The 25,264-nt window shown below is 43.1% G+C and overlaps 1 protein-coding gene across 4 annotated transcripts in view; it reads right to left on the bottom strand.

Moving 5' to 3' along the window:
* The window catches only part of SYT1 (synaptotagmin 1), a 664,148-nt gene that overhangs the window by 127,830 nt on the left and 511,054 nt on the right, over positions 1-25,264 (bottom strand). The gene's annotated exons all lie outside the window — the stretch shown is intronic.

The following is a 25,264-nucleotide window of genomic DNA, read 5'->3' as shown; positions in this document are numbered from 1 at the left end:
GCCTACTTATAATTTAATTGCCCTCAGGCTCCCATAGCCTATAGGGAAGAAAAAGAACAAAAGAGGCTTTTAAGCCACTGAGCTCCAACTCAGGGATTAAATACTATTGAAACAACTGCCAATTTCCACAATTGTGAACCCTTTAATTACCTTGCTTAGACACAAATCAGTCTAGGCAAGAGTGATCAGTAATTTGAAAAGTACTGAGAGAGGGGCCTCATAACATACTATATAGAATAGTTAAACCAACAAGAAGAAATATTGGAGAAATGAACCAGGATAAGCGTCCAGCTAAAAGCCCCCCAAAGGCTGAAACACAAAATAATGAGGCCAACATCCAAACACTAGTTAAGGAGATAGTCACAGGAGTGAGTAAAGAGTTTGAAACAGTTGTCATCAGAAATGCAGAAACAACATGAGACTCTGGAAGAAAACACTAACTATCTCAAGGTTATTAGAGAGCTGAAAGCTGAAATAGCTGAGCTAAGAACACAACTAGCTGAACAAGCTAAAACAGTATCAGAACAGGGGAACAAAATAGATGAACTCCAGGGAGTGCAGTGGGTTAAGCGCATGTGGCTCAAAGCACAAGGATCCTGGTTCGAGCCTTCGGCTCCCCACCTGCAGGGAGTTGCTTCACCAGTGGTGAAGCAGATCTGTAGGTGTCTATCTTTCTCTGCCCTCTCTGTCTTCCCGTCCTCTCTCCATTTCTCTCTGTCCTATCCAACAACAACGACAATAACTACAACAATAAAACAACAAGGGCAACAAAAGGGAATAAATAAATAATAAAAAAAAATCTTTAAAAAATAGATGAACTCCAGAAAACAGTAGAGGGCAGAAAGAATAGAATAAATGAGACTGAAGACAGAATTAGTAAGATTGAGGACAAATTAGAGACAACCAAAAAAGAAGTTCATGTTCTTTCTTATATATAGTAAAACTTTACAAAGTTCTAATTTTCTCTTTCAGATCAGATCATTATTCAATAGTATGTATGTATGTATGTTTATATTCCTGTCTGGAATTTATTTTTGTCTGTCCGATTCCATTAGTCTTGGAAAATTCTTTATATTCTTATTTATTCCCTTTTCTTGCCCTTGTTTTTTATTGTTCTAGTTATTAATTATTGTTATTGATGTCATTGTTGTTGGATAGGACAGAGAAAAATGGAGAGAGGCGGGGAAGACAGACAGGGGGAGAGAAAGATAGACACCTGTAGACCTGCTTTACTGCTTGTGAAGCAACTCCCCTGCAGGTGGGGAGCCGGGGGCTCGAACTGGGATCCTTACACTGGTCCTTGTGCTTTGTGCCACCTGCGCTTAACCCACTGCGCTACAGCCCGACTCCGGAAAATCCCTATTTATTTATTTTTTTTGCCTTATATCAGAGACAGAGAGAAGAGAGTGCCACAGTAGTACTCTGCTGTTTATAAAACTTTCCCTATATGCATGGTGCTCCCTTGTGATGCCAGGGGGCTTGGACCTGGGTCCTTGAGCATTGTGACATGCCCACTCTTACTGGGTGAACATCTTTGACCCCTACTCCTCAGTTTTTTTTTCTCCCCTTCGCATTAAGTTAGTAAGATCCTGTTAGCATGAGAAGCTGAACCGAAGCGGGGGGGGGGGGGGGGGATCCACAGCAGAGTTTCCCCGGCATCAGAGTTCTCAGTCAGATGCCCCAGTCTCTAATATTATGCATCATCTGTTCAGCAATGTGTAATTGCTTTCAGATCTTCCTGAATGCACAGGAGCCAGCAGGCTACAACTCCTGCATGGCCATCGTCGTCTCAAGGTCTTCCATGGTGTCTGGTGTCTGCAGCCCATGAGAAGAGAAGGCTCCTCAGAGGACCCAAGCCATGTCCCAATACAAGCACTCTGACTTGCCTCCCTGCTCCCGAGGTTGCTGGAGTTCAACATATTGATGAAAAGGAGATGTATTACATTGCCTTGAGTCAGAGAGGGTAGCATAATGGATTCCTCTCTCTCCCCTCGTAGGGATTTAGTGTGGGCAGGGGAGAAAAAAGCTATAGTCATAGTCGAAGGGATGAAAACTGCCTGCAGGAGAAGGGGCTATGATAAATAGATACAAGGAAGGGATTATTTTGTACAAGGAATCAAAGAAACACAAAAGCAAGCCCCCCACCCCCAACTATCCCCTCCTCCCTCAAGCCGGCGAAAAAAGGCTATTGATTCTCTCTGTTCTGTTCTGTTCCCATGTGCCCAGCGGGGCTGGTGGGTATGCTGGAGGCTGTGCAACCTGCGGGTGACTGGTGGTGGCAGAGGGTCAGGGTGCCAAAGTGATAGGTCGTAAGGACCTTGATTTAGGTTTGGTTTGTCAGGCCTTACTGACCACTTCCTAGTGCTTGTATAGACGACACTGAGTAGGTGATTTCGGCCCCTGGAGAGTAAGACAATTCTCATCTGAAGAGCTGTTGTGGGGCTGAACTGAAATAAAGTACTTAGAATTCATGTGTGAGGACCCAGCTTTATTGAACCCTCTGTGTCCCCACCTGCAGGGGAGTAAGCTTCATGCGCGGTGAAGCAGGGCTGCAGGTGACTCTGTCTCTCCTAGGCAGACAGATCTCTCAATTTCTCTCTTATCAAATAAAAGAAAGGGGGATGGGGAGGGGGAGAATGGTTGCTGTGAGTGGAAGATTTATTGTGCAAGTACCAAGCCATAGAGGTAGCCCCGGTAGCCTAAAACAAGTAACTAAGTAAATAAATAAATAAAGGGGGCTTAGAACACGGTGAGTGCACCAGGTACATTCATTCATTCATTCATTCATTCATTCATTCATTCATTCATTCATTCATTCATTCATTCATCATTACCCCCAGTAGCTATGCTCAGCAAGGACTTATTAATGTAGCACACCTGGCTGAGCTCATGTATTACAGTGCACAAGGACCCGAGTTCAAGCCCCCAGTCCCCATCTGCAGGGGGGGGAAAGCTTCAAGAGTGGTGAAGCAGGGCTGCTAGTATCTCTCTATCTCTCTCCCTCTCTTATCTCCTCACTCCTCTGTCAATTTCTAGAGAAAACATCCAAATTTATTTTATCCAAATAAATAAATATTAATAAAATATTTCTGTCTCTATGTTCTCAAGCAACCTAGTGCCATGCCAGACACAGAAAACATTCATGTCTTCTTATTCCTTTTTTTTTTTTGTTTAAAGATTTTTTTTCTTCTGCTTTTTCTTTTTTTAATCATTTATTATTGGGTAAAGGCAGAGAGAAATTGAAAGGGGAGCTAGAGAGGAAGAGAGACAGAGAGATATTTACAGCCCTGCTACACTATTTGTGAAGCTTTCCCTCCTGCAGGTGGGGACTGGGTGCTTGAACTTTGCTCACTGTAATGTGTGCACTTAACCAGGTGAGCCACCACCTGGCCCCCACTCATGCCTCTTTAATGACTGCTGGTAGGGACGGTCGCATGAATGTTTCAGTACACAAAAAGTTCCCAGGCTGCTCTTGGGATCATAGGAGGTATTGGGGGGTTGGAGGGGCCAGCCAGGACTGGGACTTGACCAGGTGTCTTGTGTGCTGAGCAATGATGCTGCAGTTTCCTGAGCTGTTTCTGCAGGAAGGCTGAGGACTTGCTTGCAAGGTGGGCCCTGCAGAGCCGAAGCCTGCCAAGTCGTCTCCTGTGTGCAAAACCTGCCTTGGACTTCATCCTCCACTGGACGCACCAGTCTCAGCCTTGAGCTTAGAAGAGCCCGGCAAGGAGCAGGTAAGTAGTAGGAGTTTATCACAGCTGGCTTTTAACTGGGATGACTTGACATGGGATTAGGGAATTCACAAGGGAATCTAAATATATACCAACTCAAAGGACAAAAAAATGGAGATGACTTTTTTGTTTTTATTTTCCAGAACAATTTATTAGCCCCCCTCCCTGCACTGTTGAGTTTTTTTTTAAGGATATATATATATATATATATCTTCATGAGCAACTTAGAAAAATACTGGACTGGTCAGGAAATGATATCAGGAAAGCTGAGCAATGTTAGTTGATAGATTTGGAAATAGATTAAGTACTATATTGAGAGTATAAAATCAAATAAGTATATGGGGGGTATAGGACATAAATAAGATTTATAAATGGAAAAAGGCTGTTGTAATCATCATAATCAACATGCTCACATTAGGACACATTGCTTTTGCTTGAAATGAGTGTATCATACTCCAGCTTGCACATTCTTTTTTTTTTTTTAACTTAATTTTTTCCCCCTTTTGTTGCCCTTGTTATCATTGTTGTTGTTACTGTTGTTGTTATTGCTATCGTTGTTGGATAGGAGAGAGAGAAATGGAGAGAGTAGGGGAAGACAGAGAGAGGTGAGAGATAGACACCTGCAGACCTGCTTCACCAACTGTGAAGTGAACCCTCTTCAGGTGGGGAGCTGGGGGCTGGAACCGGGATCCTTACGCAGGTCTTTTTGCTTAGCGCCACAAGCAGTTAACCTGCTGCGTCACCACCCGTTCCCAGCTTGCACATTCTTAACCACACAGCCTACAGCCGTTTTCATTGTCCTCTCTCTTCTGTCTACTTAAGAACAAAGTTTTGCAATTTGTATTTCTGAAGAAAAACTTTTCAGATTTCAAGTTCTTGTCTTCACTGTCATAAACTTTCCTATTCCTCCTCTTTAAATGGCGAAAATATTTATTGTGAAGCTGTCATCATATTGAACAGCTGGATAGAGCCTGAAGGAAACGTGTTCAATGAGATAAGCCAAAGGCAAACACTAGAAGAAGAAGATAAGCCAAAGAAAAGGATAATGGCAGATGATCTCACTGACAGGGAGAATCTGAGAAAAGCACAAAGCAAAACTTAGATTGGTTGAGGTGCATTGTACCAAAGCAAAGGACTATGGGAGGAGGAGGACAAGTGAGGAGGTAGGGGGCTTTGGGACCCTGGTGCATGATGGGGAGAAAAGAACTGAGTTGGGGGTGAGAGTGTTTTGTAGACACATATCATGGGGAGATGAGAAATTATACCCATATGTCAACAGTTGTACTGTAAGGTATTAACCTCAATGAAATGATAAAAGGGTGAAAGAAAATATTTATTGTGTAAGTGGAAATTTGATCCAGCTGCACAACTTGGGACAGCCCCAAGGTATGTCCCATCAGGGGACAAACTAGACTCACGTCAATTGCTGGAAATTTGGGGTTGGTTGACAGTAGTCTCCAGGTAGATTGTTGCAATGTGGAGTCTTTGTCAGTTAAGAGATGACCTTCCTGTGTCTCGCCTAATCACTGATCAGAAGGTGTTTTCACTTAGCCGTTAATTAGGAGAGACCAGCCAGTGGGTTATTGCCTTGTAGTTGTCAGAGTTAGGCTCTCATGTTCACCTAGATGCCTGTTCAAGGCAACTTAAAGACATGACTTGAACCTAGCTGCCTTCCACATGGGTCCTGCATTCTTGTATGTTTCAAAGATTAACCCCTTATCGAATACATAGTTTACAAACACTTTTGTTTTCACCCCCTCACTAGGGTGCATCAAACTCTTTGCTATGTACAAGCATTCTAGTTTGCTCTAGTCCCACTTGTTGATTTTTTTTTTTTCTTTTGTACCCTTGGCTTTTGGAGTCTAATTCAAAAAATCATGGACAAGACTGATGTCAACGCATGTATCCCCTGTGCCTTCCCCTCTTGCACTTCCTGCAAGAGTTTGATAGTTTTTGGCCTTTGGCTTGAACCTTGAATTCATTTTTATTTAGCTTTTGGTGTATTAGGTGTGATGTCAGAGAGGGTCCAGTTTTGTTCTTTTACATTTAGACATGTGGTCTCCTCACCACCACTTACTGAAGGTAAGACAATCCCTTTCATAGATTTTGCACTCCATGAACAGTGGAGAGCTGCTCTGGTGTTTCTCTTTCTCTACTTCTCTCTGGCTGTTCCAAAGATGTAGAATGAAAATTGGGCAGGGAGGTGGTTCTGAGGTAAATGCACATGCATGAGGTCCTGGAGGGTGGGAAGGAAAGAGAAAGAGAAAGGGAGAGAGAGAAAAAAAGAGAGAGAGAGAGAGAGAGGAAGGGAAGGGAAGGGAAGGGAAGAGGAGAGGAGAGGAGAGGAGAGGAGAGGAGAGGAGAGGAGAGGAGAGGAGAGGAGGGGTGGGGTGCGGTGGGGAGGGGAGGGATAGGGAGAGGGAGGGAGAGGGTGAGAGAGAGGGGAGGAGGCTTTCTTATTAAGAATAACATTTGAGCAGTATTTTTCTTTCTTTTTAATATTTATTTATCAGAGTACTGCTCAGCTCTGGCTTGTGTTGGAATGAGGGATGGGTGAAGATTTGAATCTGGGACCTCAGATATGAAAATGGCCTCAGGTATGAGAAACTCTTTGCGTAACCCTTGCCCTGGGCACTATTTCAGTGTTACGGGACAGAAAAAATCAATTGTGCAAACAGATTCATGAAAGACATGCAGAACGTTGGTTACTGTCTAAACTAAATTGTGAAGCTTCTAGTGTGGGGAGGTCTCCCATGACCTTAATCTAGTGCCTGGTTTCTGTCTACAGCGGCCATCTTAACCAAGGAATCTTCACTTCCTTTATCATTTATTTATTTATTTTCTTAAAGAAAAAAAAAGGAAGCTTTAGTGGTGAATGCTTAATACCTTGCTCTATTTGAAAATATTCTGGACATATTACCTCTATCTGAAGATGAATTACTCGAAAGAAGGACAGTTATCTGTTTCTTATCTCTTTAAACCAAAGTATATTATGATTATGATTACTTTGATTATCCAAGGGGTCCTAGATCTTTCACACTTGGTCTCTGAAGTACAGTCCTATATACTATGGTCTGTTCATAACTGTGATGCACGCATCAAACTTGAGGACAAATTAGATAACTTAGATTTTTGGTAGCAGCCTTTGAAAGACAAGAGTGGAAATAAGAGATGCTACTCGAATCACTTAGGTCATCCAATCCCTTAATAATCAATTATTATTATTATTATAGTTAAAATTTGTATTAGTGATTGAATAATGATTAACAAGACTGTAAGATAACAGGGGTACAATTCCACACAGTTCCCACCCCCAGAGTTCCCTGTTCTTTATCCCTCTGAGAGGATGGAACAATTTTTTTTTTGTTTTTAAACAGAGCACTAATCAGCTCTGGCTTATGGTAGTGTGGGGGATTGAACCTGGGATTTTTGAGCCTCAGGTCTGAGAGTCTCTTTTCATAACCATTACGCTATCTACCCCTGCCTGATCAAAATTCTGTATGGGGTGCAGACGTTGTTAACTTTGACTGAAGAAGGTATAGGGGATTGAACCTGGGGCCTTGGAGTCTCAAGCATAAGAATCTTTCGGTCACCAGGTTCCAAATGCTACCATGATGACAACTGGACTTCCTTGGGCAACAGCTCTGCCTCCCCAGAGCCCTGCCATACTACGGAATGAGGGACAGGCTGGGAGTATGAACTGGATCAACCTGTCAATGCCCAAGCTCAGCCTGCACCCCATAATGACCCTGGGTCCATACTCCCAGAGGGATAAAGAATAGGAAGCTATCAAGGGAGGGGATGGGATATGGAGCTCTGGGGGTGGGCATTGTGTGTAAATGTACCCCTCTTATCCTGTAGTCTTGTCAATATTTCCATTGTATAAATAAATAATAAATAATTTTTTTTAAAAATAAACTTTTACAGAACTATTACACTCTGCCTTTCCTCCTTAATTATCCTGGGATATTTTCTTTCTAGGATCAACAGGTCTCTTTTAATTTTTTACCCCTCAGAGGGTAGTTATCTGTGACATTGTCAGGTGTGTGTGTGTGTGTGTGTGTGTGTGTGTGTGTATGGAGTAGGGGGAGGGGGTCTGAAGAACCCCTCTGCAATAAGTAGCCACTAGAACTTAAAAATACCACTTGAATATTATCCATTTAGAAGCTTTTATCGATCCTTGATCTCTTACAGGCAAGAGAGAACAAAACAAAACAACACTTGAAATCAGAGATGAGCAGGGAGATGCTCTTAGAAATAAGATATTTCTAAAGACAAGATATCTTCAGGTCTTTTTCTTTTCTTTCTTTCTTTCTTTTTTTTTTTTTTTTTAAGGGAAATGACTCACCCACCCCAGCCCTGTCCAATTTGCCATAATGATGTCCTGCCTGGTTCTATTTGTGGTCCCAAATGCTTCCTGGCTGCCTGCTCCCAGAAGCACCTTGCATTCTGCCCTATCCTTTGGCTCTCTCTCTCTCTCTCTCTCTCTCTCTCTCCCTCTCCCTCTCCCTCTCCCTCTCCCTCTCTCTCTCTCTGTTCTTGCCTGTTCATATTTTTTCGAGATATCATTCATGTCTGTGCAGGCCAGTGTACAAGACAAAATTTAACTCACAGAAGCACATTATCACTTTTGATACCATAGAAAACTTATTAAATATAGCTTGTCATAAGCTTTTCCGAATAAATATCCCATCTACAGAAAAAAGAAAGAAAGAAAGAAAAAGGCAAGAAAAAAAGAAAGAAAAGAAAAAAAAGAAACATATTCTTTTAAAAATATTTTAAAATTATTTTTCTTTGATAGGGACAGCCAGAAATCAAGAAGGAAGGGGGTGATAGGGAAAGAGGCAGAGAGATACCTGCATCCCTGCTTCACCACTTGCAAAGCTTTCTCCCTGCAGTTGGGGATTGGGGGCTTGAACCCCGGTCCTTGCACACTGTAACATGTGCACTCAACCAGGTGTGTCTCTACGGCTCCAGAACATGTTCTAAAGGTTTTAATATTGCCCAAGAGCCAGAGTTTTCCAATAGCCGAGCTACCATGAGCTCTATGCATGACAAGAAAACTGAGGTTCTATTTTGTTGCACTGTAGTTAAGAAAATATTTTGGGGGCTGGGGAGGTGCACAGTGGTCCCAGAAGTTCTAGGTCTAATCCTTGGCGCCACCATATTCCAGAGCTGAGCAGGGTTCTAGTTTTTCTTTTTTTGTGAAAATAGGGACTGGGTGGTGGTGTACCCAGTAAAGTATATATACTACAATGCCTTGGCACTGGGTTTAAGCTCACAGTCCCTTCTTATCCTCCTTCTTCCTCTCTTGCTCCCTTCTATTTCTGTCTTTGTCAGAAAGAAAAAAGGAAAAAAAGCTTCCAGGAAACATGGAGTTGTGCATGTACTGAGTGTCAGTGATAATCCTAGTGGCATAAATAAGTAGAATTAAAATGAGAAAAATATATACTTAAAAAATAAATACTTATTTCAATGAGAGAGATATAGGGTAAGGGAAAGGAGGGAGATGGAGATGGAGAGAGAGAGAGAGAGAGAGGACACAACACTACTTGGCTCTGCTTTATGGTGGTGCTAGGAATTGAACTTGGGACCTCAGAACTATAGGCATGAAAGTCCTTTGCAGTCTTTATTCTTTCCTTCTTTCTTTCTTCCTTTCTTTCTTCTTCATATTTATTTTCCCTTTTTGTTGCCCTTGTTGAGTCTTTATTCTCCCTTTCTTTCTTTCTCTTTCTTTCTTTCTTTCTTTCTTTCTTTCTTTCTTTCTTTCTTTCTTTCTTTTTTTATAAAAGAAAACATTCTATTTGTAATAGCCAGAACCTGGAAGCAACCCAGGTGTCCAACAACAGATGAGTGACTGAATAAGTTGTGGTCTATATACACAATGAAATACTATTCAGCTATTAAAAGTGGTGAATTCACCTTCTTCACCTCACCTTGGATGGAGCTTGAAGGAATCATGTGAAGTGAGGTAAGTCAGAAACAAAAGGATGGATAGGGGATGATCTCACTCACAGACAGAGGTTGAAAAACAAGATCAGAAGGGAAAACACTAAGCAGAACTTGGACTGGAGTTGGTGTCTTGCACCAAAGTAAAAGACTCTGGGGGGGGGGGGACACATGTGGGGGCAGGACTCAGGTCCTGGAAGAGGATGGCAGAGGAGAACGCAGTTGGGGTTAAATTGTTATGTGGAAAAGCGGGAAATATTACACATGTCAAACTACTGTATTTTACTGTGGACTATAAACCATTAATCTCCCAATAAAGGAATCTCGAAAATGAAAACATTCTGAAGCTAGTAGACAAAAGCTCACCTAGCATAGCGTGCCCTGAGTAAGAGCCTTGACAGCACATGGGAGGAACTCCGTGGCCGGCACTAGGGTTTTAGAGAAGGCGGAGTGGTGCTGCATGAACTCTTCCTCTTTCTGTCTATTCCTCTCTCTAATATAATGAGACAAGTCAGCTAGTGAAGAGGCAGTTCAGGGTTGCTCTTACACACACACACACACACACACACACACACACACACACACACACACAATCACGTACGTATATTTCAGGTTCATGATCTAAACTGTATTTCCTTTGTCAGTAGGGCTTTTGTATTTTAGGTGGAAGGGAGTGTTCCTGTTTCTTTGATTTTTGTGGAAGAACTTAAGAAGTATAGGTATGGGGAGTCGGGTGGTAGGACAGCGGGTTAAGCTCTGGTGGCACAAAGCGCACGGACCGGCATAAGGATCCCAGATGGAGCCCCCAGCTTCTTACCTGCAGGGGAGTCGCTTCAAAAGCGGTGAAGCAGGTCTGCAGGTGTCTCTTTCTCTCCCCCTCTCTGTCTTCCCCTTTTCTATCCATTTCTCTCTGTCCTGTCCAACAACGAACGACATCAACAACAACAACAATAATAACCACAACAAGGCTACAACAGCAAGGGCAACAAAAGGGAATAAATAATAAATAAATATTAAAATAAAGAAGTATAGGTATTAACTGTTTTCTGAAGGTCTTGCAGAATTTGTAAAGCCATCTGGTCCTGGACTTTTGTTGTTGGGAAGATTCTTAATAACTATTTCCATTTCTTTGTCCATAATTGGTGCATTTAGGTTTTATAGTTCTACTTGGTTCAATTTTGGAAGGGCATATAGTTCTTTGTAGAAGTTTTGCATGATTTTCTGGATTTCTATAGTGTCACTTGTGCTATCTCCTCTATCCTTTACAATTGTATTTATTTGAGTCTTTTTTTTTTTTTTTTTTTTTAGTGAGTCTTGCTAGGGGTTTGTCAATCTTGTTTAATTTTTCAAAGAACCAACATTTGACTTCATTGATCTTTTGTATGGTTCTCTTATTTTCGATGTCGTTTATTTCTGCTCTAATTGTAGTGATTTCTGTCCTTCTGGTTGCTTTAGGGAGGGCCTTTGTGTTCTAAAGAGGTGGTCAGATATTGAATGTAATTCATGTGTCATCTATGATAGCCCAGTGGTGCAGGAGAAGAAGCAATGGCAGCTAATGTTGTCTGTACACTTACTAGTTCTGGTTGTCTAGACTTGAGTTTCACAGGCTGTAAGTGGGGTGTGTGTCTCCTTCCTACCTTTACTATAAAGGAGCTAAAATACAGAGAACTTAGCTGACTTTTCCAAGTCTGTACAGTTTATAAATGACGTGTGAACCCAGGTCTGGCTCCCGAGAGCTTTCTCATTCTACAAGTTCTTTCTATAGTCACTAAATCAACATCATAAAAAGACAATGATGGGGGTCAGGCGGGTTAAGCGCAGGTGGCGCAAAGCACAAGGACTGGCTTAAGGATCCCAGTTTGAGCCCCCGGCTCCCCACCTGCAGGGGAGATGCTTCATAGGTGGTGAAGCAGGTCTGCAGGTGTCTATCTTTCTCTGTGGCCTAGTCCTGTCCTTCTCAGGCCTTCCAGATCTGAGAGATTCAAGTCTCATCAGTGTAAGAAAATGTCCTGTAGGGAAGGTGCATGATAAAAGGTGGCCTGAGGGACCAGGTGGTGGAGCACCTGGTTGAGTGCACACATCACAATGTGGGAGGACACAGGTTCAAGCCCCCGGTCTCCACTTGCAGGCGGAAAGCTTCACAAGTTGTGGAGCAGGGCTGTAGGTCTCTCTCTCTCTCTCTCTCTCTCCCTCTGTATCACCTTTTCCCTCTCAATTTCTGGCTCTGTCTACCCAATAAATATATAAAGATAATAGAAAAAAAGTAAAATAAAAGGTGACCCAATATGGAAAGAAAACAAAAAGAAAAACATAGCCAAGGGCTAAGCTTAGATGTTGACGGTGTCCTATGACATTGACAACATCCTACTTTGGCCAAAAATTCATTTTTTTAATTTTCACAATCTCAGGCTATTGTCTGAGATGAAAGAAACCTAACAGAACTGCCTGCAGGGTAGCAGGCTGCAATCCATTTTCTTTTTTTTCCTTTATTTTTTTCTTTCTTTCCGATATTTTAATAGTGATTTAATATTGATTTATAAAATTACAGGAGCCGGACAATGGCACACCCAGTTAAGCGTACCTATTACCAAGCACAAGGACTCAGGGCTTTAGCCCCATTCCCTATCTTCGGTGAAGCAGGTCTGCAGTTGTCTCTCTGTCCCACTATCTCCCCATCCTCTCTGTTTCTCTGTCCTATCTAATAAAAATTAGGAACAAAAAAAAAAAAAAAAGGAAAATCTGCACTGTTCCCACCACCAGAATTTTGAATCCCTGATCTTCCATTGGAAGCTACAGAAGTTCTCCCAAGGTTAACAGATATGGGTTTCTTCAGCTATCTGTCTATATTTGTTATATATTTGCCTTTTTTTTTTCTATGATTCCATCTTCTCTTCTTTTCCAGGTCACACATACAACTACTACTACTACATCCAAATGTCCCTCCTTTTTCCCTCTTCTCTTTCTAGATCCTGATGGAGTTGGAGTTCAGAGCCCTCTGGTCATCTTCCCCCTACCATTTCTCCCCCTCTGCAAGGGAGGATGGACCCATGATCGTTATGGGGAGCAGAAGGTGGGAGTTCTGGCTTCTGTAATTGCTTCTTCACTGAACATGGGCTTTGGCAGTTGAATCCATACTCCCAGGTAGGCTGCACTCTGTCCATCTTTGGACAAGGCTTTCAGAAGAACTCTTACGTCAGAAATGAAGTTGCTCCCACTCCCCATTCTGAAGTTGAGTGCATGTGACTTTTCCCATCTCCCCGGGGCCCTTCTGTCCAGAGAGGGCTGATAAGGTTGCCCTGCTGAGAACAGGAGGGTTCCCTGGGGGAGGGACAAAATCTGTCAGCACACCAGGGTTGGAGAGAAACAGCAGCCAGCGGCCTGTGAGGGCTCTCTGCCACCCAGCTTTGCTCCCATCACTTTATTGACAGGGCAAGTGTCCTTGTGTGCCACTTACAGGAGATTTGCACCATGTCTCTGGCATTATTATCTCTCTGGAGAAACAACACAGGATGAGCGAGGGTTTGCTCCCAGTCACGTAAGTTCTAGCCCGAGGCACTGAATTCATCATGTGTATTCCCCATGTCTGTGCTAATGACTTGAACCAACCACACACCCTGTGAACACTTACCTCAGACTCAAAGCCCAGTGCCCCAAATAGCAGCTCTGGCTTCTCAGCCTCAGTAACATTCAGATGTACCTCATCTTTTTTTTTTTTTTTTTTTCCCTTCCCTACCTTTGAATCCAGCTTTGCTATATATCTAGTGGCAGTCTCTGGGATAAACAGTTTCATTTTCTACCCCCCAGCCCCAAGCCAAAATGGGAGAACAAGAATTTAAGATGCACATGTGGTGTTCAAATAGGCACCTCTCCTGGCAAAACAGCTCACCGGGGAGGGTACCTCCTGCACCACACAATTGATTCAGCTTCAAACCCAGCTCTCCCGCAACAAGGGATGTTTCAGTGCAACAAGGGATGCTTCCCTTTCTCCCCGATGGGGCCTCAGTCTGATTTCTAAGCCCCCAGTCTGCCTCTGATTTCTCATCTGCAAAGTCACCAGCACTGTCTGTGAGAGGTTTTGTTAATTTAATGCATTTAGTTACTTCAGGCATCTTTTTGTCTCTTATCTCTTTTTACCTTGAAAAAGTGAGTCCACAGCAGTGAAGCCCTGGCAATGACTATATATATATGTATATATGGAGGCATATAATTTAGAGAATATTATCAGGTTAACCCTGCAGCTGGAACTTGTATTATCTTATCAATTTCTTTTTAAAAATTTTTAAAATTTATTTTTCCTTTTAGAAAATATTTATTTATTTTGGATAGAGACAGCAAGAAATTGAGAGGAGAGGGAGAGATTATGGGGCCGAGAGACAGAGAGACACCTGTAGCCCTGTTTCACCACTTGTGAAGCTTCCCCCCTGCAGGTAGGGACCAGGGGCTTGGACCCCTGGGTCCATGAACATTATAATGTGTGCGCTCAGCCAGGTGGGCCACCACCTGGCCCTCATCCTACTGATTTCTATTATGACAGCATGTGAAGGTTATATCTGCACCATAGACATTTTATTTATTTACCTTTCTTTTGTTGACCTTGTTGTTTTATTGTAGTATTCTTGCTGGAGAGGACAGAGAGAAATGGAGACAGAGGGAAAGAGAGACACCAGTAGACCTGCTTCACCGCCTGTGAAGCAACTGCCCTGCAGGTGGGGAGCCTGGGGCTCGAACCGGGATCCTTATGATGGTCCTTGCGCTTTGCGCCACCTGCGCTTCACCCGCTGCGCTACTGCCCGACTCCCTTTATTTACCTTTCTAAGTCTGACTCCTCTCCTTGGGTCCCTGACAAAGAACCTACACAATTCTCCACCTCTTCCTACTTTTCTGTCAAAAGTTAATAACCTTCAACTGTTCTGGAGGTGGTGCAGTAGATAAAGCAAAGGACTCTCAAGTATGAGGTCCTGAGTTCAATGCCTGGCAGCACATGTGATGTTTTTCTTCCTCTCTCTTTTTCTGCTTATCTTCTTCATGAATAAATAAATAAAAATATTTTAAAAGTAACCTACCTTACTCCCAGTGTTGGGAAATTTGACATGATGCCCTCAAAAGGACATTAAAAGCAGAATTAATCTCAATGAGCACAGATTTTGAAATAGTGGAGCCATGGATTCAAATGTCTGGCAACTATGTACTAGCGATGGGGTCTCGGTCTTAATTCCTGTTTTCTCATTTGCAAAGTGACTTATGAATATCACCGAGCATAGTCTGTGAGAGGTTTTGTTAATGTAGTGAATTTAGTTACTTCAGGCTTCAATTCGCAAATTGTCACTATTCCCAAGGGAATTGATCAGACATCAGAATCACAGAATTTGGGGCCAGTCAGTGGCACACCTGGTTGAGTGCACACATCACAGTGCACGAAGACCCAGGTTCAAGCCCCTGGTCCCCACCTGCAGGGGGAAAGCTTCATGAGTGGTGAAGCAGGGCTGCGTGTGTCTGTCTCTCTCCCTTTCTGTTTACCCCTTCCCCCTCAATTTCTCTCTGTCTCTATCCAATAACAAATAACTAAAAGATTTAAAAAAGGGAGATTGGAGATTCTGGCTGTAGTGCAGTGGGTTAAGCGCAGGTGGCATAAAGCACAAGGACCAGTTTAAAGATCCAGGTTCGAGGCCCTGGCTCCCCACCTGCAGGGGAGTCGCTTCACAGGCGGTGAAGCAGGTCTGCAGATGTCTATCATTTTCTCCCCCTCTCTGTTTTATTCTCTTCTCTCCATTTCTCTCTTTCCTATCCAACAATGACATTAAAAAAAAAAGATTAAAAAAGGGGGAGAGTATGAACAAACAAATATCAAACTATACTTACTTCTATGTACAACTGTAGTTTAACATTCAAATCTTTAATTATTACTTGCTATAAACTTTTACTTTTAAAATCCCCCCCCCGCCAAAACAAACAAACAAGCAAACCAAAAAACCCATTCCTATTACAGGCCCTAAGGACTTGCTCAGTCAGGATTAACCTAGTGTAATAGGTAAAAGTCACTGGAGCCAATTCCATGTCTGAGTGTTCAGCTTTCCAGAGTCACATGGTTGCAAAACCTTTCTGCTCTCTGGAGGTTCAATGTGCTTGTCTACAACCTGGGGAAGATCTGGTGGCCTTAAAACACACACACACACACACACACACACACACACACACACACACACACACACACACACACACACACACACACCTCTCTTTAAATACTAAGTGAAAACACGGTGTTGACTTTGTAGGAGGCATACATGTCAGTCCTGATTTATAAACCAAGGCTGGTCAAAAGTGCATTTGAGAGGGGTCAGGTAGGTAGTGGTGCACCTGGCTAAGTGCACACATCACAGAGCGCAAGGACCTGGGTTCAAGGCCCTGGTTGTCACCTGCAGGGGGAATGCCTCACAAGTAATGAAGAGGGCTGCAGATGTCTCTCTGTCTTGCTCTTTTTCTGTCTTCTCAATTTATCTCTGTCTCTATCTCATGAATAAAATAAATCATAAAGAAATGTAACAAAAGTGCATTTGGGAATCAAAACATGAAACCCCAGACCCTCGATTTATTTTAATATTCCCATCTCGCACTATCATTATTTTTTGACACAGTTCAGAAGAGACAATTCCAACACTCTTGCCAGTTCCTCCCCTCCAGGCATTAGTAGAACAAAAACAATTCAGGGGATCACCTTGGTAGAATACTAATCTGCTCAGGTAGAAATAGCAGTTTACCTAAAAAGCTGTTGAAATGTAAACAGAAACTTCTGGGGCCGGGTGGTGGTGTACCTGGCTGAGCGCGCATGTTCCAATGCACAAGGACCTGGGTTCAAGCCCCTGGTCCCCACCTGCAGGGGGAAAGCTTTGCGAGTGGTGAGGCAGGGCTGCGGGAGTCTCTCTGTCTCTCTCTAACTCCCCCACCCCTTTTGATTTCTGACTGTCTCTATGCACGCATAAATAAAGACAATAAAAATTAAAAAACAAAACAAAACAAAAAACTCTGAAGCTTCTGACTCCATTTCAGAGTATGTGCGTTTCAGAGGCTGGGAAAACTTGCATGAGGCATTTGTTGGGGTTGTAGTTTTGTGTTCTGCAGAATTGCCCCTTGGGGACTCCTGCTCCAGCCAAGAAAATGTCCCATCTCCCTAGATCTCAAATAAATCCTCTCTATTGTGACCGGTCATCTCTATGAGTAACAACTAAATAGACCCCTTTGTGGGGCCCCCAAAGGACCTTGCCCTCAACTTGGATCAACAATGGTAGAGAATGTTGCATCCTCTGAAGGGAGGATGGACAACATACTCTATGCTACACCTGAGGAAGATGGGTCCATACTGGGGCAGCTTGGAACGTTCCTACTCATGACTGCAGAATGTGAGCTCAGATCTACAGGGATGCAGAGGTTACACAGGCTCCTTAGCTGAATTTGAGCCCCAGATCACATCAATCAATGGGCTATACAGTCAACAATATTTATACCCCTTTCCCATATTTGGGAGGTACTCTCTTCCCTGATCTAGCTTTCTGGTCCTTTATCCAGCCAATAACTTGAATCCCCAGGCAATAACTTGAATCCACCTGCATATCAGATTTCAGGCTCAGGGGAAAAAAAAAACTAGTATAGCCATAGGCCCTTTGGAATATAAATAAAATATGCCTATTAGCTATCTGCAAAATGGAGGACCCCCCAACTTTTCATCTGCACTATTCTAGCCTTTAGGTCCATGATTGGTCAACAATTTGTTTGACTTTGTATGTTGACTCTCTTTTCAGCCACCAGGTTCCAGATGCTAGCATGATGCCAACCAAACTTCCCTGGACAGACAACCCCACCAATGTGTCCTGGAGCTCCGATTCCCCAGAGCCCTTCCCCACTAGGGAAAGAAAGAGGTTGCAGGCAGGATCTCAGTCAGGGAGGAAAGCCAGCTCTGCAAGCATGTGAAAAGGGACCTGAAGGGGGCTTGGCCATGGTGGCTTTGCTGGTTTCTCCCTCCTCCCCTGGGTCTTCTGAGCCTGCCAGCTCCTGGAGCCCAGAACATGATCTGGCACAGACCCCAGCTTCACGAGCCACTTCGGGATGAGGAAATGGCAGAGAGGAGCCATTTAAAGTGGAGTTTAAAAAAAGAAAAGGAGGGAATTGGGCGGTAGCACAGCAGGTTAAGCGCAGGTGGCGCAAAGCACAAGGACGGGCGTAAGGATCCCGGTTCAAGCCTCGGGCTCCCCACCTGCAGGGGAGTTGCTTCATATGTGGTGAAGCAGGGCTGCAGGTGTCTGTGTTTCTCTTCCCCTCTCTGTCTGTCTTCCCCTCCTCTCTCCATTTCTGTCTGTCCTATCCAACAACAACAACAACAATAATAACTACAACAATAAAACAACAAGGGCAACAAAAGGGAATAAATAAATAAATATTTTTTAAAAAGGAAGCCAAGCAGCTAACTTGCTCCCAGAATTCCCCTTCCAAAGGGAGAAAGACAAAGGGGCAAAGAGAAGCCTGGGTGGAGAGGGAAGTTCCTGAAAGGGTTTCGGCTGTGACACACTGACGACAGTCATCCGTCCATTCATCCATCCATCCATCCATCCATCCATCCATCCATCCATCCATCCATCCATTTATCAGCCAGTCCAAAAGCTTAGGTGCCACTCCATCTGGTTTCCAGGTGCTCAGAATCTAAGCAGGGTGTCCAGGAGTGTGTGAAAGGTGCTGAGGCTGACATCATGATGTCAGAGGAACTGACTGGGGGCTGAATTATTATGTGGAAAACTGAGAAATGTCATACATGTATAAAACAACTGTGATTTATTTATTTTTTGTTACTGTATTTTATTGTTGACTGTAAACCATTAATCCTCCCAATTAAAAACAAACAAACAAAAAAAGGACCGAGGCTGTTCAGGAGCTTTATAGTGAAAGGAAAGAAAACAGATTCCTGACACTTCAACTGGCCCTGGAGATATGATCTACTATTTCACTAAGCTTTTTGGGTTCAAGAATTCATTTGCATCAGGCAGACTTGGGCTTAAAAAATAAAAACAACTGTATGGGGATGGGTGGTGGCACACATGCTATAATGCAGAAGGACCTGGGTTCAGCCCCCTGCTCCCCCCACCCCGTCCCCACCTGCAGGGGGAAAGCTTTGCAAATGGTGAGGCAGGGCTGTGGATGTCTGCCTGTCTCTCCCTCTCTCCCTCCCCCTTCCCTTTTGATTGTTTTGGCTGTTTCTATCCAATAAATAAATAAAGTTGATAAAAAGTATTTTCACAGGCTAAGAAGAAAAATAAAAATGACTTTTAAAGCCATGCATCATGAGATTATATTAAATGCAACACGTAAGATAGATACATAGTGGTCCAGGAGTTGGTGCAGTGGTTAAAGTGTTGGACTCTCAAGCCTGAGGTCCTGAGTTTGATTCTTGGCAGCACAAGTACCACAGTGATGTCTAGTTCTCTTTCTTCCTCTTTCTCTCTCTCTCTCTTTTTAAAAAATATTTATTTATTTATTTATTCCCTTGTGTTGCCCTTGTTTTATTGTTGTATTTATTCTTGTTGTCATCCTTGTTGTTGGATAGGACAGAGAGAAATGGAAAGAGGAGGAGAAGACAGAGAGGGGGAGAGAAAGGTAGACACCTGCAGACCTGCTTCACCTCTTGTGAAGGGACGCTCCTGAAGGTGGGGAGCCTGGGGCTCGAACCAGGATCCTTATACTGGTCCTTGAGCTTTGCGCCACATGCATTTAACCCGCTGCCCTACCACTCCCCTCTTTCTCTCTTCTTATCTCTCTCATTAGTAAATGAAATCTCTTTAAAAAAATAGAATAGATAATAAATCCCATTAAGACTGTAGATTAACAGTAGTCTGGGGTGTGAGCTGTGGCTGCAGCCAACTGTATGAAGGGTCTCAAAACCAACACAGTGAGCTTAGCCAGAAACGAGATAGAATGAGGCCACGGGCATGTCATCCACATAGAGGCACCTTCATCTGTGCTCAGCAAGACCAGCTCAGAGACGGTCAGGAGGCTCTGAGTCTGGGGTAGGTGGGGATGGGGTGAGGGGCTCTCTGGGAATGAGACATAGTCTACAATCCCCCATGGCTCCTAAGTAGTAAGAACTCCAGTCTCATTTAGAACCAGTGTGAGCTCTCTTTCATTACTAATTTAAGATGTTTTTTCAGCAAGTGCTCCTCCTCCTCTCCCTCCTTCACCATGTAGTACAAATAGTACAACTCTGTTACTGACATTTCATCTAATTCCAAAGCAACAGATTGTAAGAGATTCAAGATTTCACAACACAAACAGTTTTGGCTTGCTGGATGTGAGGTAGGAGTTAAGACAGAAGGTAAAAAAAAAATTAATTAGAAGAATCCATAGAATATAGGCGGTAATAAAGTGGGAGCAGTACTGCAGGTGTCTTGTTTTTTTCTTTTTCTTTTTTTTTTCTGTTTCTCTCTCCTTCTCCTCGGTAGAGCAGATGGCTGCTGGGAGTGGTGGCACCACTGTGTAGACACAAAACCCCCAGCAATAACTTCGGAAGAAATAAGTAAGTATATAAAAGTATACTTCATGGGCGGGAGCAGATAGCATCATGGTTATGCAAAGAGACTCTCATGCCCGAGGTTCCAAAGTCCCAGGTTCAATCCCCCTGCACCACAATAAGCCAGAGCTGTGCAGTGCTCTGGTGTTTCTCTCTGTGTCTTTCTCTCTCTGTATCTCTCTCAAAAATAAAATAAATAAAATACTTAAAAAAAAGAGTATACGCCACATTGAAACTTTTGGGGGAGAAGGCTGGGAATTCAGAGTATAGGGATACCATGGACACCATACAGTGGGCATGACTCGATATCCTTAAATTATGACTTCCTTAGAGATGACTGACATGTATTTATAAAGGAAACTCTCAATTTCATTCTAACCTCGTGAGCCACTTCACTTTGACAGTATTTCTTTAAGCTCAATGGCTAGGCCCTGGGGAGAAGAAGATAAACAAAAACGGAGAAAATTAACCATTCTCCTTGGTCATCTGTCACCAGAGCAACAATATAGTCTAGAAAATGGTGTTGGAAACCAGGTGAGACTAGATCTGCCTCCTTTCTCTCACTTTCTTTTTTTCTTTGAAGATTACTTTTTTAAAAAAATGTTTTATCTTTATTTATTGGATAGAGACAGCCAGAAATTGAGAAAGAAGGGACGGAGGGAGGGAGAGAGAGAGAAGGAGAGAGACAGAGAAACATCTAAAACCCTGCTTCACCACTCACAAAACTTTTCTCCTGCAGGTGGGGCCCAGGGGCTGGAACCAAGGTCCTTGTGTACTGTATAACACGTGTGCTCAACCAGATGCGCCACCACCCAGCCCCTCCTTTTTTGTTTTTGTAAGTCAAAAAGCATTATTTTTTCCAAATCATTTTATTGGAGAAATAGTGGTTTATAGGAGGATGCTGGGTGGTGGCACACTGGGTTAAGTACAGGCACCCAGGTTCAAGCCTCCTCTCCACCTGCAGGGGGAAAGCTTCACGAGTAGTGAAGCAGGTCTGTAGGTGTCTGTCTTTCTCTTTCCCTCTCTGTATATCCCTTCCCTTTCAATTTCTCTGTCCTATTGGATAAAATAGAAAAAAATAAATAAGAGGAAAAATGGCTGCTGGGAATGGATTTGTGGCGCTGGTACAGAGCCCCAGCAATAACCCTGGAGGCAAGAAAAAAAAGGGAGGGACTGTAAGGCTTGTTATGAATACATGTCACTTATTTTGTGTGTATCCCTAGGAAAATATTCCCACAGGACAGCCCCAGGGATTACACAGGTAGTGTGTGCAAAGCACTTAAGAGGGTGTGCAGGTAGTATAATGCTTCTACAGAAAGAATTCATGCCTGAGGCTCCAAAGTCCCAGGTTCAGTCTCCTGCTCCACCACTGGCCAGAGGTGAGCAGTGCTCTTGGCTCTCTCTTTCTCTGTAGCTTTCTCTCACTGAAACAATACATATTGGAGGGGGAGAGAAAGCACTTAGTGGACTGATTACATGGAGGTCATGTCTGGATTTTGACTTCCAGTCTGATCCTTGAGGAGAACCAGTTTTCATAAGTTTTACTCAAGTGTTCCTAGTCTAGACTCATCAGACTGATGTCTAAGGGCCAAACTGCTACTAAGCTACTTAATTCACTCATCCATTTCAAGAGACTTGAGAAATTTCACCCTTCTTTTTCCTGGGCCTGTCAAGTAATTTGAACTTTGTAAATTTTATCTTTTGAGCCTTTCTGACTATACCTTCCTGCTCATGATCTATGCTTTTTTTTCTGTGACTGTTAGAAATTATGCTACTGGGGGCCGAGCGGTAGCGCAGCAGGTTAAGCATAGGTGATGCGAAGCACAAAGACCGGCATAAGGATCCCGGTTCAAGCCCCAGGCTCCCCACCTGCAGGGGAGTCGCTTCACAGGCGGTGAAGCAGGTCTGCAGGTGTCTATCTTTCTCTCTCTCCCCTCTCTGTCTTCCCTTCCTCTCTCCATTTCTCTCTGTCCTATCCAACAATAACAACAATAATAACCACAACAACAATAAAACAAGGGCAACAAAAGGGAAAATAAATAATAAAAAAATTAAAAAAAAAGAAATTATGCTACTCTATGGGGTTGGTGTTCAGTGAAGATTTTTAGAAGTAGAAATTAAAATCCCTCTGCCCTTACAAAGTTTATCCATAGTCACGAGTGAATGGAATCATACCATGTTTGGTAAATGAATACCTTTGAATTTAAGGGTTTTGTATCCTGGGCAGGAATTCATGCTGAGGATTTATGAAATGCTACTAACCAGAAACAACAATGCCATACTTTAGAAAAAATTTAATGTTTTATTTATTCATTATTATATAGAGACAGAGAGAAATTGAGAGGGGAAGATAGAGAGGGAGAGAGACAGAGAGACACCTGCAGCCCTGCTTCACCACTCGTGAAGCTTTCCCTCTGCAGGTGGGGACCAGGGGCTTGAATCTGGATCCTTGCACACTGTAATGTATGCGCTTAACCAAGTGCGCCATTGCCTGCCCTCAATGCCATACTTACATACTGTTTTACACTGTGTTATTTACCAGGGTTATTACTCCCAGTGACATTTGCACCCCTCCCACCTCCCCCCACCGCTATTTAATAGAGACAAAGAGATTTGAGAGGGGAGGGGGAGCTAGAGAGGGGAGAGAAAGAGAGACACCTGCAGCCCTGCTTCACTGCTGGTAAAGCATCCCTTCTGTATGTAGGGACGGGGTCAGGGGCTTGAACCTGGGTCCTTGCATGTGGAATGTGTGCTCTACCAGGTGTGTCACCGCCCAGCCCCTATTTGTTTCATTTTTTTAAATATTTATTTATTCCCTGTTGTTGCCCTTGTTGTTTTTTATTGTTGTTATTGATGTCGTCATTGTTGGACAGGACAGAGAGAAATGGGGAGAGAAGGGGAAGTCAGAGAGGGGGAAAGAAAGACAGACACCTGTAGACCTGCTTCACCACTTGCGAAGCAACTCCCCTGCAGGTGGGGAGCCGGGGGCTCAAACCAGCATCCTTCTGCCAGTCTTTGCACTTCGAGTCACATGCGCTTAACCCTCTGCGCTACTGTCCAACTCCCTGTTTGTTTCTGTTTTAGTTGTGTTTTCAGCTGCTATATTCTGGGCACCAGAATACTGAGAGGAGACAACATAAAGTGTGATGAATTAACACTAATCTAAACTTCAGGCCCAGGTGTGAATTTTAGCGGTGGGTTTGCTGTTTGACCCTAGACACCCCATTCAGGTTTCAGATTTGTTTTCTGCCTCATTTTACAGAACAGACAACAATGTCAATTTTGAAAGCTGTTTTGATAATTAGTTTTTGTTGGCATAACAACTGCAGGTTGTCAATAAACAACGACTTTTCTGATTCCTGTCTTTATAAGCTAGGTAGAGGAGTCAGTGACTTAACTTTTGGACAGCAGCTTTCGGGAAAACAGGCCTTTGGTTGTAGTAGGCTAAGGTATGACAGTAGTGGCATTTTCAAAATGCCCAGAGTATCTGTATCTGTCTCTGTCCCTGTTTACTTCTTCTTTTTTTTAATTTAGAATTTATTTATTTATTTATTTATTCATGAGAAAGATAGGGAAGAGAGAAACTCAGGACCTCATGCTTGAGAATCCAATGCCTTATCCACTGCGCCACCTCCTAGGTCACACCTTATTTACTTCTTATATTAGAATTTAAATTACATGGCTTTTCTGGGGGGGGGTTGGTAGGGGAGACTCACAATGATAAAATGATATTAAGGCTTTATTTTAGAGATTCAAGTAAAATGAGACTTTAGTTTGATCCAGTGGTGCATGAAAAGTGTTTTTTTTTCTTTCACTAGAAAGAAATGAGAAGACTATTTCAAGTTATTTGCTTTTCCCTAGGGTGTCCTTAGAAATCACCCCATGTTGCAAAGAATGCTTATTGGACAAAACAATAGTTCTAATTGGTGACTGAAAGTCTGACCGCGCAGAATCAAGTAAAACCGTTGTTATAGTTAAAGACATTTTAGGAAACTTAAATGCAGCTGTAATTTTATCCTAGTTAAAAAGGGAAACCAGGGGGTCAGGCAGTAGCGCAGTGGGTTGAGCGCACGTGGCACAAAGCGCAAGGACCGGCGTAAGGATCCCAGTTTGAGCCCCGGCTCCCCACCTGCAGGGGAGTCGCTTCACAGGTAGTGAAGCAGGTCTGCAGGTGTCTATCTTCATCTCCCCCTCTCTGTTTTCCCTTCCTCTCTCCATTTCTCTCTGTCCTATCCAACAATGAACGACATCAACAACAATAATAGTAATAATAACCACATAAAGGCTACAACAACAAGGGCAACAAAAGGGGAAAAAAAGGGCCTCCAGGAGCAGTAGATTCATGGTGCAGACAATGAGCCCCAGCAATAACCCTGGAGGCAAAAAAAAAAAAAAAAGGAAAGTCAATATATTCCAAGTTCTAAACCATGCATACTCATATACTAAAAGCACTGGTATTCCTTGTGATCTTAAAATGTAAACGAACTCACCGCTACATCCTATCAGCTAGTAATAAATCTGACTAATGATGACTACTCTAGGTCTGATAAACTTAGCTTTTCTTCACACTACTTGTTCTCTCTTTGGGGGGCGGGGAATTGATGCTTTATTTTTATGGAGAGTAGGAGAAGGGAAGGAATCATAGCATCACTCCATCGCATGCAATGCCAAGTACCGAACTTATGACTTCATGCTTGAGACTTTAATGCTTTACCCTCTGTGCCAGCCACCCTATGGGATATACATATATTTTTACATATATATATATAATTTTTTTTTACCTGAACACTGCTTAGCTCTGGTTTATGGCGGTGTGGGGGATTTGAACCTGTGAATTGAGAACCTCAGGCATGAAAGTCTCTTTGCATTACCTTTATGCTATCCTCCCACCCTTGGGCTATTGTTTGTGTTCTTCTTTTGCTTATGATGGGGGAGGGAGTGGTTGAACCTGAGACCTGGGAGGCTCAGGCACTAGAGTCTCTTTGCATAACCATGATGCTGTTTCTACTGCCCTGTTGGTGTCTTTATTATTTCCTTCTGG

This window comes from Erinaceus europaeus, chromosome 5, assembly GCF_950295315.1.
Source record: "Erinaceus europaeus chromosome 5, mEriEur2.1, whole genome shotgun sequence".
Lineage (NCBI taxonomy): Eukaryota > Metazoa > Chordata > Mammalia > Eulipotyphla > Erinaceidae > Erinaceus > Erinaceus europaeus.
Note: the sequence above shows the minus strand (reverse complement) of the source record. Positions and strands in the feature narration are given on the sequence as shown.